Below are 12,786 nucleotides of genomic sequence, written 5' to 3' on the forward strand. Positions count from 1 at the left end.
AAAATCTCATTTGTATTGATTTTTTTGTGATATTTGTTTCTTCATGTCGATAATATATAAATATACCTTATGGGTAAACAGCTGAAAATAAGCTTTCAAACTATCTGGGGTTCACTGACATTCGCAATTCTTCATATGCTTGTCCCCCAGCCCAGCACGAACGGCGGCCTGTTAGCTCAGTTGGTTAGAGCGTGGTGCTAATAACTCCAAGGTCACAGGTTCGATCCCTGTACAGGCCAAGTTTCTGTGTTAAAAAAAAGATGCTTTTTCTTGTGTCTCTTTGTTAACTGTATATCTCTTTGGAGCAAGAGCTGCTAGAATCATTAGTTGAATCAATTTGATATAGATGTGGAATTATATATTAATGTTAAAGTGCCTTGAACATCCATTAATGGTTGTAAGTTCTAACACTAAGTAACTAAATCTCTCATTTATTACAAGCATTTTCTTCTGTCTGATGTTTATCTCTATATTTCCTTTGAGCAGGAGCTGATAGAATGAGTAGATGAATTAATTTAATATAGATAATGAACTGTTATTTATTGCTAAACCACATAGAACATACATTAATGGTTCTACGTTTTAACACTAAGAATGAAAATCTCATTTGTATTGATTTTTTTGTGATATTTGTTTCTTCATGTCGATAATATATAAATATACCTTATGGGTAAACAGCTGAAAATAAGCTTTCAAACTATCTGGGGTTCACTGACATTAGCAGTTCTGCATATGCTTGTCCCCCAGCACAGCACGAACGGCGGCCTGTTAGCTCAGTTGGTTAGAGCGTGGTGCTAATAACGCCAAGGTCACAGGTTCGATCCCTGTACAGGCCAAGTTTCTGTGTTAAATAAAAGATGCTTTTTCTTGTGTCTCTTTGTTATCTGTATATCTCTTTGGAGCAAGAGCTGCTAGAATGATTAGTTGAATCAATTTGATATAGATGTGGAATTATATATTAATGTTAAAGTGCCTTGAACATCCATTAATGGTTCAAAGTTCTAACACTAAGTAATTAATCTACCATTTATTACAAGTAATTTAGGAAAGTCTAGTTTTGATTTTTTGATAATGCTTAAAGACACCATGAATGTAAACAGCTGAATATAAGATTTCCATCTATCTCGGATTAACAATCAGTAGCACTTCATCATCTGTTATTTCTTCAGTAGTATGCTATAAATATAGTAAGCCTATTATCTGATTCTGTTAGAACATGAAGTTAAAAATGCCAAGAACATACTTTCTACCACTCTCCAAGCAAACACTTAACGCTGCTTTAATGTTGAAATAAATGCATTTTCTTCTGTATCTTGTTTAAATCTATATTTCCTTTGAGCAGAAGCTGATAGAATGAGTAGATGAATTAATTTAATATAGATGATGAACTGTTATTTATTGCTAAACCACATGGAAAATACATTAATGGTTCTAAGTTTTAACACTAAGAATGAAAATCTCATTTGTATTGATTTTTTTGTGATATTTGTTTCTTCATGTCGATAATATATAAATATACCTTATGGGTAAACAGCTGAAAATAAGCTTTCAAACTATCTGGGGTTCACTGACATTAGCAGTTCTTCATAGGCTTGTCCCCCAGCCCAGCACGAACAGCGGCCTGTTAGCTCAGTTGGTTAGAGCGTGGTGCTAATAACGCCAAGGTCACAGGTTCGATCCCTGTACAGGCCAAGTTTCTGTGTTAAATAAAAGATGCTTTTTCTTCTGTCTCTTTGTTATCTGTATATCTCTTTGGAGCAAGAGCTGCTAGAATCATTAGTTGAATCAATTTGATATAGATGTGGAATTATATATTAATGTTTAAGTGCCTTGAACATCCATTAATGGTTGTAAGTTCTAACACTAAGTAACTAAATCTCTCATTTATTACAAGCATTTCCTTCTGTCTGATGTTTATCTCTATATTTCCTTTGAGCAGAAGCTGATAGAATGAGTAGATGAATTAATTTAATATAGATGATAAACTGTTATTTATTGCTAAACCACATAGAAAATACATTAATGGTTCTAAGTTTTAACACTAAGAATGAAAATCTCATTTGTATTGATTTTTTTGTGATATTTGTTTCTTCATGTCGATAATATATAAATATACCTTATGGGTAAACAGCTGAAAATAAGCTTTCAAACTATCTGGGGTTCACTGACATTAGCAATTCTTCATATGCTTGTCCCCCAGCCCAGCACAAACGGCGGCCTGTTAGCTCAGTTGGTTAGAGCGTGGTGCTAATAACGCCAAGGTCACAGGTTCGATCCCTGTACAGGCCAAGTTTCTGTGTTAAAAAAAAGATGCTTTTTCTTGTGTCTCTTTGTTAACTGTATATCTCTTTGGAGCAAGAGCTGCTAGAATCATTAGTTGAATCAATTTGATATAGATGTGGAATTAAATATTAATGTTAAAGTGCCTTGAACATCCATTAATGGTTGTAAGTTCTAACACTAAGTAACTAAATCTCTCATTTATTACAAGCATTTTCTTCTGTCTGATGTTTATCTCTATATTTCCTTTGAGCAGGAGCTGATAGAATGAGTAGATGAATTAATTTAATATAGATGATGAACTGTTATTTATTGCTAAACCACATAGAACATACATTAATGGTTCTAAGTTTTAACACTAAGAATGAAAATCTCATTTGTATTGATTTTTTTGTGATATTTGTTTCTTCATGTCGATAATATATAAATATACCTTATGGGTAAACAGCTGAAAATAAGCTTTCAAACTATCTGGGGTTCACTGACATTAGCAGTTCTGCATATGCTTGTCCCCCAGCACAGCACGAACGGCGGCCTGTTAGCTCAGTTGGTTAGAGCGTGGTGCTAATAACGCCAAGGTCACAGGTTCGATCCCTGTACAGGCCAAGTTTCTGTGTTAAAAAAAAGATGCTTTTTCTTGTGTCTCTTTGTTAACTGTATATCTCTTTGGAGCAAGAGCTGCTAGTAGTTGAATCAATTTGATATAGATGTGGAATTATATATTAATGTTAAAGTGCCTTGAACATCCATTAATGGTTGTAAGTTCTAACACTAAGTAACTAAATCTCTCATTTATTACAAGCATTTTCTTCTGTCTGATGTTTATCTCTATATTTCCTTTGAGCAGGAGCTGAAAGAATGAGTAGAGGAATTAATTTAATATAGATGATGAACTGTTATTTATTGCTAAACCACATGGAAAATACATTAATGGTTCTAAGTTTTAACACTAAGATTGAAAATCTCATTTGTATTGATTTTTTTGTGATATTTGTTTCTTCATGTCGATAATATATAAATATACCTTATGGGTAAACAGCTGAAAATAACCTTTCAAACTATCTGGGGTTCACTGACATTAGCACTTCTTCATATGCTTGTCCCCCAGCCCAGCACAAACAGTGGCCTGTTAGCTCAGTTGGTTAGAGCGTGGTGTTAATAACGCCAAGGTCACAGGTTCGATCCCTGTACAGGCCAAGTTTCTGTGTTCAATAAAAGATGCTTTTTCTTGTGTCTCTTTGTTATCTGTATATCTCTTTGGAGCAAGAGCTGCTAGAATGATTAGTTGAATCAATTTGATATAGATGTGGAATTATATATTAATGTTAAAGTGCCTTGAACATCCATTAATGGTTCAAAGTTCTAACACTAAGTAATTAATCTCCCATTTATTACAAGTAATTTAGGAAAGTCTAGTTTTGATTTTTTGATAATGCTTAAAGACACCATGAATGTAAACAGCTGAATATAAGATTTCCATCTATCTCGGATTAACAATCAGTAGCACTTCATCATCTGTTATTTCTTCAGTAGTATGCTATAAATATAGTAAGCCTATTATCTGATTCTGTTAGAACATGAAGTTAAAAATGCCAAGAACATACTTTCTACCACTCTCCAAGCAAACACTTAACGCTGCTTTAATGTTGAAATAAATGCATTTTCTTCTGTATCTTGTTTAAATCTATATTTCCTTTGAGCAGAAGCTGATAGAATGAGTAGATGAATTAATTTAATATAGATGATGAACTGTTATTTATTGCTAAACCACATGGAAAATACATTAATGGTTCTAAGTTTTAACACTAAGAATGAAAATCTCATTTGTATTGATTTTTTTGTGATATTTGTTTCTTCATGTCGATAATATATAAATATACCTTATGGGTAAACAGCTGAAAATAAGCTTTCAAACTATCTGGGGTTCACTGACATTAGCAGTTCTTCATATGCTTGTCCCCCAGCCCAGCACGAACGGCGGCCTGTTAGCTCAGTTGGTTAGAGCGTGGTGCTAATAACGCCAAGGTCACAGGTTCGATCCCTGTACAGGCCAAGTTTCTGTGTTAAAAAAAAGATGCTTTTTCTTGTGTCTCTTTGTTAACTGTATATCTCTTTGGAGCAAGAGCTGCTAGAATCATTAGTTGAATCAATTTGATATAGATGTGGAATTATATATTAATGTTAAAGTGCCTTGAACATCCATTAATGGTTGTAAGTTCTAACACTAAGTAACTAAATCTCTCATTTATTACAAGCATTTTCTTCTGTCTGATGTTTATCTCTATATTTCCTTTGAGCAGGAGCTGATAGAATGAGTAGATGAATTAATTTAATATAGATAATGAACTGTTATTTATTGCTAAACCACATAGAACATACATTAATGGTTCTAAGTTTTAACACTAAGAATGAAAATCTCATTTGTATTGATTTTTTTGTGATATTTGTTTCTTCATGTCGATAATATATAAATATACCTTATGGGTAAACAGCTGAAAATAAGCTTTCAAACTATCTGGGGTTCACTGACATTAGCAGTTCTGCATATGCTTGTCCCCCAGCACAGCACGAACGGCGGCCTGTTAGCTCAGTTGGTTAGAGCGTGGTGCTAATAACGCCAAGGTCACAGGTTCGATCCCTGTACAGGCCAAGTTTCTGTGTTCAATAAAAGATGCTTTTTCTTGTGTCTCTTTGTTATCTGTATATCTCTTTGGAGCAAGAGCTGCTAGAATGATTAGTTGAATCAATTTGATATAGATGTGGAATTATATATTAATGTTAAAGTGCCTTGAACATCCATTAATGGTTCAAAGTTCTAACACTAAGTAATTAATCTCCCATTTATTACAAGTAATTTAGGAAAGTCTAGTTTTGATTTTTTGATAATGCTTAAAGACACCATGAATGTAAACAGCTGAATATAAGATTTCCATCTATCTCGGATTAACAATCAGTAGCACTTCATCATCTGTTATTTCTTCAGTAGTATGCTATAAATATAGTAAGCCTATTATCTGATTCTGTTAGAACATGAAGTTAAAAATGCCAAGAACATACTTTCTACCACTCTCCAAGCAAACACTTAACGCTGCTTTAATGTTGAAATAAATGCATTTTCTTCTGTATCTTGTTTAAATCTATATTTCCTTTGAGCAGAAGCTGATAGAATGAGTAGATGAATTAATTTAATATAGATGATGAACTGTTATTTATTGCTAAACCACATGGAAAATACATTAATGGTTCTAAGTTTTAACACTAAGAATGAAAATCTCATTTGTATTGATTTTTTTGTGATATTTGTTTCTTCATGTCGATAATATATAAATATACCTTATGGGTAAACAGCTGAAAATAAGCTTTCAAACTATCTGGGGTTCACTGACATTAGCAGTTCTTCATAGGCTTGTCCCCCAGCCCAGCACGAACAGCGGCCTGTTAGCTCAGTTGGTTAGAGCGTGGTGCTAATAACGCCAAGGTCACAGGTTCGATCCCTGTACAGGCCAAGTTTCTGTGTTAAATAAAAGATGCTTTTTCTTCTGTCTCTTTGTTATCTGTATATCTCTTTGGAGCAAGAGCTGCTAGAATCATTAGTTGAATCAATTTGATATAGATGTGGAATTATATATTAATGTTAAAGTGCCTTGAACATCCATTAATGGTTGTAAGTTCTAACACTAAGTAACTAAATCTCTCATTTATTACAAGCATTTCCTTCTGTCTGATGTTTATCTCTATATTTCCTTTGAGCAGAAGCTGATAGAATGAGTAGATGAATTAATTTAATATAGATGATAAACTGTTATTTATTGCTAAACCACATAGAAAATACATTAATGGTTCTAAGTTTTAACACTAAGAATGAAAATCTCATTTGTATTGATTTTTTTGTGATATTTGTTTCTTCATGTCGATAATATATAAATATACCTTATGGGTAAACAGCTGAAAATAAGCTTTCAAACTATCTGGGGTTCACTGACATTAGCAATTCTTCATATGCTTGTCCCCCAGCCCAGCACGAACGGCGGCCTGTTAGCTCAGTTGGTTAGAGCGTGGTGCTAATAACGCCAAGGTCACAGGTTCGATCCCTGTACAGGCCAAGTTTCTGTGTTAAAAAAAAGATGCTTTTTCTTGTGTCTCTTTGTTAACTGTATATCTCTTTGGAGCAAGAGCTGCTAGAATCATTAGTTGAATCAATTTGATATAGATGTGGAATTATATATTAATGTTAAAGTGCCTTGAACATCCATTAATGGTTGTAAGTTCTAACACTAAGTAACTAAATCTCTCATTTATTACAAGCATTTTCTTCTGTCTGATGTTTATCTCTATATTTCCTTTGAGCAGGAGCTGATAGAATGAGTAGATGAATTAATTTAATATAGATGATGAACTGTTATTTATTGCTAAACCACATAGAACATACATTAATGGTTCTAAGTTTTAACACTAAGAATGAAAATCTCATTTGTATTGATTTTTTTGTGATATTTGTTTCTTCATGTCGATAATATATAAATATACCTTATGGGTAAACAGCTGAAAATAAGCTTTCAAACTATCTGGGGTTCACTGACATTAGCAGTTCTGCATATGCTTGTCCCCCAGCACAGCACGAACGGCGGCCTGTTAGCTCAGTTGGTTAGAGCGTGGTGCTAATAACGCCAAGGTCACAGGTTCGATCCCTGTACAGGCCAAGTTTCTGTGTTAAAAAAAAGATGCTTTTTCTTGTGTCTCTTTGTTAACTGTATATCTCTTTGGAGCAAGAGCTGCTAGTAGTTGAATCAATTTGATATAGATGTGGAATTATATATTAATGTTAAAGTGCCTTGAACATCCATTAATGGTTGTAAGTTCTAACACTAAGTAACTAAATCTCTCATTTATTACAAGCATTTTCTTCTGTCTGATGTTTATCTCTATATTTCCTTTGAGCAGGAGCTGATAGAATGAGTAGAGGAATTAATTTAATATAGATGATGAACTGTTATTTATTGCTAAACCACATGGAAAATACATTAATGGTTCTAAGTTTTAACACTAAGATTGAAAATCTCATTTGTATTGATTTTTTTGTGATATTTGTTTCTTCATGTCGATAATATATAAATATACCTTATGGGTAAACAGCTGAAAATAACCTTTCAAACTATCTGGGGTTCACTGACATTAGCACTTCTTCATATGCTTGTCCCCCAGCCCAGCACAAACAGTGGCCTGTTAGCTCAGTTGGTTAGAGCGTGGTGCTAATAACGCCAAGGTCACAGGTTCGATCCCTGTACAGGCCAAGTTTCTGTGTTAAAAAAAAGATGCTTTTTCTTGTGTCTCTTTGTTAACTGTATATCTCTTTGGAGCAAGAGCTGCTAGAATCATTAGTTGAATCAATTTGATATAGATGTGGAATTACATATTAATGTTAAAGTGCCTTGAACATCCATTAATGGTTGTAAGTTCTAACACTAAGTAACTAAATCTCTCATTTATTACAAGCATTTTCTTCTGTCTGATGTTTATCTCTATATTTCCTTTGAGCAGGAGCTGATAGAATGAGTAGATGAATTAATTTAATATAGATAATGAACTGTTATTTATTGCTAAACCACATAGAACATACATTAATGGTTCTACGTTTTAACACTAAGAATGAAAATCTCATTTGTATTGATTTTTTTGTGATATTTGTTTCTTCATGTCGATAATATATAAATATACCTTATGGGTAAACAGCTGAAAATAAGCTTTCAAACTATCTGGGGTTCACTGACATTAGCAGTTCTGCATATGCTTGTCCCCCAGCACAGCACGAACGGCGGCCTGTTAGCTCAGTTGGTTAGAGCGTGGTGCTAATAACGCCAAGGTCACAGGTTCGATCCCTGTACAGGCCAAGTTTCTGTGTTCAATAAAAGATGCTTTTTCTTGTGTCTCTTTGTTATCTGTATATCTCTTTGGAGCAAGAGCTGCTAGAATGATTAGTTGAATCAATTTGATATAGATGTGGAATTATATATTAATGTTAAAGTGCCTTGAACATCCATTAATGGTTCAAAGTTCTAACACTAAGTAATTAATCTACCATTTATTACAAGTAATTTAGGAAAGTCTAGTTTTGATTTTTTGATAATGCTTAAAGACACCATGAATGTAAACAGCTGAATATAAGATTTCCATCTATCTCGGATTAACAATCAGTAGCACTTCATCATCTGTTATTTCTTCAGTAGTATGCTATAAATATAGTAAGCCTATTATCTGATTCTGTTAGAACATGAAGTTAAAAATGCCAAGAACATACTTTCTACCACTCTCCAAGCAAACACTTAACGCTGCTTTAATGTTGAAATAAATGCATTTTCTTCTGTATCTTGTTTAAATCTATATTTCCTTTGAGCAGAAGCTGATAGAATGAGTAGATGAATTAATTTAATATAGATGATGAACTGTTATTTATTGCAAAACCACATGGAAAATACATTAATGGTTCTAAGTTTTAACACTAAGAATGAAAATCTCATTTGTATTGATTTTTTTGTGATATTTGTTTCTTCATGTCGATAATATATAAATATACCTTATGGGTAAACAGCTGAAAATAAGCTTTCAAACTATCTGGGGTTCACTGACATTAGCAGTTCTTCATAGGCTTGTCCCCCAGCCCAGCACGAACAGCGGCCTGTTAGCTCAGTTGGTTAGAGCGTGGTGCTAATAACGCCAAGGTCACAGGTTCGATCCCTGTACAGGCCAAGTTTCTGTGTTAAATAAAAGATGCTTTTTCTTCTGTCTCTTTGTTATCTGTATATCTCTTTGGAGCAAGAGCTGCTAGAATCATTAGTTGAATCAATTTGATATAGATGTGGAATTATATATTAATGTTTAAGTGCCTTGAACATCCATTAATGGTTGTAAGTTCTAACACTAAGTAACTAAATCTCTCATTTATTACAAGCATTTCCTTCTGTCTGATGTTTATCTCTATATTTCCTTTGAGCAGAAGCTGATAGAATGAGTAGATGAATTAATTTAATATAGATGATAAACTGTTATTTATTGCTAAACCACATAGAAAATACATTAATGGTTCTAAGTTTTAACACTAAGAATGAAAATCTCATTTGTATTGATTTTTTTGTGATATTTGTTTCTTCATGTCGATAATATATAAATATACCTTATGGGTAAACAGCTGAAAATAAGCTTTCAAACTATCTGGGGTTCACTGACATTAGCAATTCTTCATATGCTTGTCCCCCAGCCCAGCACGAACGGCGGCCTGTTAGCTCAGTTGGTTAGAGCGTGGTGCTAATAACGCCAAGGTCACAGGTTCGATCCCTGTACAGGCCAAGTTTCTGTGTTAAAAAAAAGATGCTTTTTCTTGTGTCTCTTTGTTAACTGTATATCTCTTTGGAGCAAGAGCTGCTAGAATCATTAGTTGAATCAATTTGATATAGATGTGGAATTATATATTAATGTTAAAGTGCCTTGAACATCCATTAATGGTTGTAAGTTCTAACACTAAGTAACTAAATCTCTCATTTATTACAAGCATTTTCTTCTGTCTGATGTTTATCTCTATATTTCCTTTGAGCAGGAGCTGATAGAATGAGTAGATGAATTAATTTAATATAGATAATGAACTGTTATTTATTGCTAAACCACATAGAACATACATTAATGGTTCTACGTTTTAACACTAAGAATGAAAATCTCATTTGTATTGATTTTTTTGTGATATTTGTTTCTTCATGTCGATAATATATAAATATACCTTATGGGTAAACAGCTGAAAATAAGCTTTCAAACTATCTGGGGTTCACTGACATTAGCAGTTCTGCATATGCTTGTCCCCCAGCACAGCACGAACGGCGGCCTGTTAGCTCAGTTGGTTAGAGCGTGGTGCTAATAACGCCAAGGTCACAGGTTCGATCCCTGTACAGGCCAAGTTTCTGTGTTCAATAAAAGATGCTTTTTCTTGTGTCTCTTTGTTATCTGTATATCTCTTTGGAGCAAGAGCTGCTAGAATGATTAGTTGAATCAATTTGATATAGATGTGGAATTATATATTAATGTTAAAGTGCCTTGAACATCCATTAATGGTTCAAAGTTCTAACACTAAGTAATTAATCTACCATTTATTACAAGTAATTTAGGAAAGTCTAGTTTTGATTTTTTGATAATGCTTAAAGACACCATGAATGTAAACAGCTGAATATAAGATTTCCATCTATCTCGGATTAACAATCAGTAGCACTTCATCATCTGTTATTTCTTCAGTAGTATGCTATAAATATAGTAAGCCTATTATCTGATTCTGTTAGAACATGAAGTTAAAAATGCCAAGAACATACTTTCTACCACTCTCCAAGCAAACACTTAACGCTGCTTTAATGTTGAAATAAATGCATTTTCTTCTGTATCTTGTTTAAATCTATATTTCCTTTGAGCAGAAGCTGATAGAATGAGTAGATGAATTAATTTAATATAGATGATGAACTGTTATTTATTGCTAAACCACATGGAAAATACATTAATGGTTCTAAGTTTTAACACTAAGAATGAAAATCTCATTTGTATTGATTTTTTTGTGATATTTGTTTCTTCATGTCGATAATATATAAATATACCTTATGGGTAAACAGCTGAAAATAAGCTTTCAAACTATCTGGGGTTCACTGACATTAGCAGTTCTTCATAGGCTTGTCCCCCAGCCCAGCACGAACAGCGGCCTGTTAGCTCAGTTGGTTAGAGCGTGGTGCTAATAACGCCAAGGTCACAGGTTCGATCCCTGTACAGGCCAAGTTTCTGTGTTAAATAAAAGATGCTTTTTCTTCTGTCTCTTTGTTATCTGTATATCTCTTTGGAGCAAGAGCTGCTAGAATCATTAGTTGAATCAATTTGATATAGATGTGGAATTATATATTAATGTTTAAGTGCCTTGAACATCCATTAATGGTTGTAAGTTCTAACACTAAGTAACAAAATCTCTCATTTATTACAAGCATTTCCTTCTGTCTGATGTTTATCTCTATATTTCCTTTGAGCAGAAGCTGATAGAATGAGTAGATGAATTAATTTAATATAGATGATAAACTGTTATTTATTGCTAAACCACATAGAAAATACATTAATGGTTCTAAGTTTTAACACTAAGAATGAAAATCTCATTTGTATTGATTTTTTTGTGATATTTGTTTCTTCATGTCGATAATATATAAATATACCTTATGGGTAAACAGCTGAAAATAAGCTTTCAAACTATCTGGGGTTCACTGACATTAGCAATTCTTCATATGCTTGTCCCCCAGCCCAGCACAAACGGCGGCCTGTTAGCTCAGTTGGTTAGAGCGTGGTGCTAATAACGCCAAGGTCACAGGTTCGATCCCTGTACAGGCCAAGTTTCTGTGTTAAAAAAAAGATGCTTTTTCTTGTGTCTCTTTGTTAACTGTATATCTCTTTGGAGCAAGAGCTGCTAGAATCATTAGTTGAATCAATTTGATATAGATGTGGAATTATATATTAATGTTAAAGTGCCTTGAACATCCATTAATGGTTGTAAGTTCTAACACTAAGTAACTAAATCTCTCATTTATTACAAGCATTTTCTTCTGTCTGATGTTTATCTCTATATTTCCTTTGAGCAGGAGCTGATAGAATGAGTAGATGAATTAATTTAATATAGATGATGAACTGTTATTTATTGCTAAACCACATAGAACATACATTAATGGTTCTAAGTTTTAACACTAAGAATGAAAATCTCATTTGTATTGATTTTTTTGTGATATTTGTTTCTTCATGTCGATAATATATAAATATACCTTATGGGTAAACAGCTGAAAATAAGCTTTCAAACTATCTGGGGTTCACTGACATTAGCAGTTCTGCATATGCTTGTCCCCCAGCACAGCACGAACGGCGGCCTGTTAGCTCAGTTGGTTAGAGCGTGGTGCTAATAACGCCAAGGTCACAGGTTCGATCCCTGTACAGGCCAAGTTTCTGTGTTAAAAAAAAGATGCTTTTTCTTGTGTCTCTTTGTTAACTGTATATCTCTTTGGAGCAAGAGCTGCTAGTAGTTGAATCAATTTGATATAGATGTGGAATTATATATTAATGTTAAAGTGCCTTGAACATCCATTAATGGTTGTAAGTTCTAACACTAAGTAACTAAATCTCTCATTTATTACAAGCATTTTCTTCTGTCTGATGTTTATCTCTATATTTCCTTTGAGCAGGAGCTGAAAGAATGAGTAGAGGAATTAATTTAATATAGATGATGAACTGTTATTTATTGCTAAACCACATGGAAAATACATTAATGGTTCTAAGTTTTAACACTAAGATTGAAAATCTCATTTGTATTGATTTTTTTGTGATATTTGTTTCTTCATGTCGATAATATATAAATATACCTTATGGGTAAACAGCTGAAAATAACCTTTCAAACTATCTGGGGTTCACTGACATTAGCACTTCTTCATATGCTTGTCCCCCAGCCCAGCACAAACAGTG

The 12,786-nt window shown here is 33.5% G+C and overlaps 17 non-coding genes across 17 annotated transcripts; all 17 read left to right on the plus strand.

The window, feature by feature from the left end:
• The first annotated feature begins 762 nt into the window (after positions 1-762).
• TRNAI-AAU (transfer RNA isoleucine (anticodon AAU)) lies at positions 763-836 on the plus strand. The gene has a single exon. It is a non-coding gene; the product is annotated as a tRNA-Ile (tRNA).
• Positions 837-1,618: 782 nt separating this feature from the next.
• On the plus strand, positions 1,619-1,692 carry TRNAI-AAU (transfer RNA isoleucine (anticodon AAU)). Its single transcript has one exon. It is a non-coding gene; the product is annotated as a tRNA-Ile (tRNA).
• A 523-nt stretch (positions 1,693-2,215) lies between these two features.
• Positions 2,216-2,289, plus strand: TRNAI-AAU (transfer RNA isoleucine (anticodon AAU)). Its single transcript has one exon. It is a non-coding gene; the product is annotated as a tRNA-Ile (tRNA).
• Positions 2,290-2,812: 523 nt separating this feature from the next.
• TRNAI-AAU (transfer RNA isoleucine (anticodon AAU)) lies at positions 2,813-2,886 on the plus strand. The gene has a single exon. It is a non-coding gene; the product is annotated as a tRNA-Ile (tRNA).
• Positions 2,887-4,259: 1,373 nt separating this feature from the next.
• On the plus strand, positions 4,260-4,333 carry TRNAI-AAU (transfer RNA isoleucine (anticodon AAU)). Its single transcript has one exon. It is a non-coding gene; the product is annotated as a tRNA-Ile (tRNA).
• A 523-nt stretch (positions 4,334-4,856) lies between these two features.
• TRNAI-AAU (transfer RNA isoleucine (anticodon AAU)) lies at positions 4,857-4,930 on the plus strand. The gene has a single exon. It is a non-coding gene; the product is annotated as a tRNA-Ile (tRNA).
• Positions 4,931-5,712: 782 nt separating this feature from the next.
• On the plus strand, positions 5,713-5,786 carry TRNAI-AAU (transfer RNA isoleucine (anticodon AAU)). Its single transcript has one exon. It is a non-coding gene; the product is annotated as a tRNA-Ile (tRNA).
• Positions 5,787-6,309: 523 nt separating this feature from the next.
• On the plus strand, positions 6,310-6,383 carry TRNAI-AAU (transfer RNA isoleucine (anticodon AAU)). Its single transcript has one exon. It is a non-coding gene; the product is annotated as a tRNA-Ile (tRNA).
• Positions 6,384-6,906: 523 nt separating this feature from the next.
• TRNAI-AAU (transfer RNA isoleucine (anticodon AAU)) lies at positions 6,907-6,980 on the plus strand. Its single transcript has one exon. It is a non-coding gene; the product is annotated as a tRNA-Ile (tRNA).
• Positions 6,981-7,497: 517 nt separating this feature from the next.
• Positions 7,498-7,571, plus strand: TRNAI-AAU (transfer RNA isoleucine (anticodon AAU)). Its single transcript has one exon. It is a non-coding gene; the product is annotated as a tRNA-Ile (tRNA).
• Positions 7,572-8,094: 523 nt separating this feature from the next.
• On the plus strand, positions 8,095-8,168 carry TRNAI-AAU (transfer RNA isoleucine (anticodon AAU)). The gene has a single exon. It is a non-coding gene; the product is annotated as a tRNA-Ile (tRNA).
• Positions 8,169-8,950: 782 nt separating this feature from the next.
• Positions 8,951-9,024, plus strand: TRNAI-AAU (transfer RNA isoleucine (anticodon AAU)). The gene has a single exon. It is a non-coding gene; the product is annotated as a tRNA-Ile (tRNA).
• A 523-nt stretch (positions 9,025-9,547) lies between these two features.
• TRNAI-AAU (transfer RNA isoleucine (anticodon AAU)) lies at positions 9,548-9,621 on the plus strand. The gene has a single exon. It is a non-coding gene; the product is annotated as a tRNA-Ile (tRNA).
• Positions 9,622-10,144: 523 nt separating this feature from the next.
• Positions 10,145-10,218, plus strand: TRNAI-AAU (transfer RNA isoleucine (anticodon AAU)). Its single transcript has one exon. It is a non-coding gene; the product is annotated as a tRNA-Ile (tRNA).
• Positions 10,219-11,000: 782 nt separating this feature from the next.
• Positions 11,001-11,074, plus strand: TRNAI-AAU (transfer RNA isoleucine (anticodon AAU)). Its single transcript has one exon. It is a non-coding gene; the product is annotated as a tRNA-Ile (tRNA).
• Positions 11,075-11,597: 523 nt separating this feature from the next.
• On the plus strand, positions 11,598-11,671 carry TRNAI-AAU (transfer RNA isoleucine (anticodon AAU)). Its single transcript has one exon. It is a non-coding gene; the product is annotated as a tRNA-Ile (tRNA).
• A 523-nt stretch (positions 11,672-12,194) lies between these two features.
• Positions 12,195-12,268, plus strand: TRNAI-AAU (transfer RNA isoleucine (anticodon AAU)). The gene has a single exon. It is a non-coding gene; the product is annotated as a tRNA-Ile (tRNA).
• Positions 12,269-12,786: the final 518 nt, after the last annotated feature.

Source organism: Triturus cristatus, chromosome 5_1 (genome assembly GCF_964204655.1).
Source record: "Triturus cristatus chromosome 5_1, aTriCri1.1, whole genome shotgun sequence".
In the NCBI taxonomy this organism is placed as follows: Eukaryota; Metazoa; Chordata; class Amphibia; order Caudata; family Salamandridae; genus Triturus; species Triturus cristatus.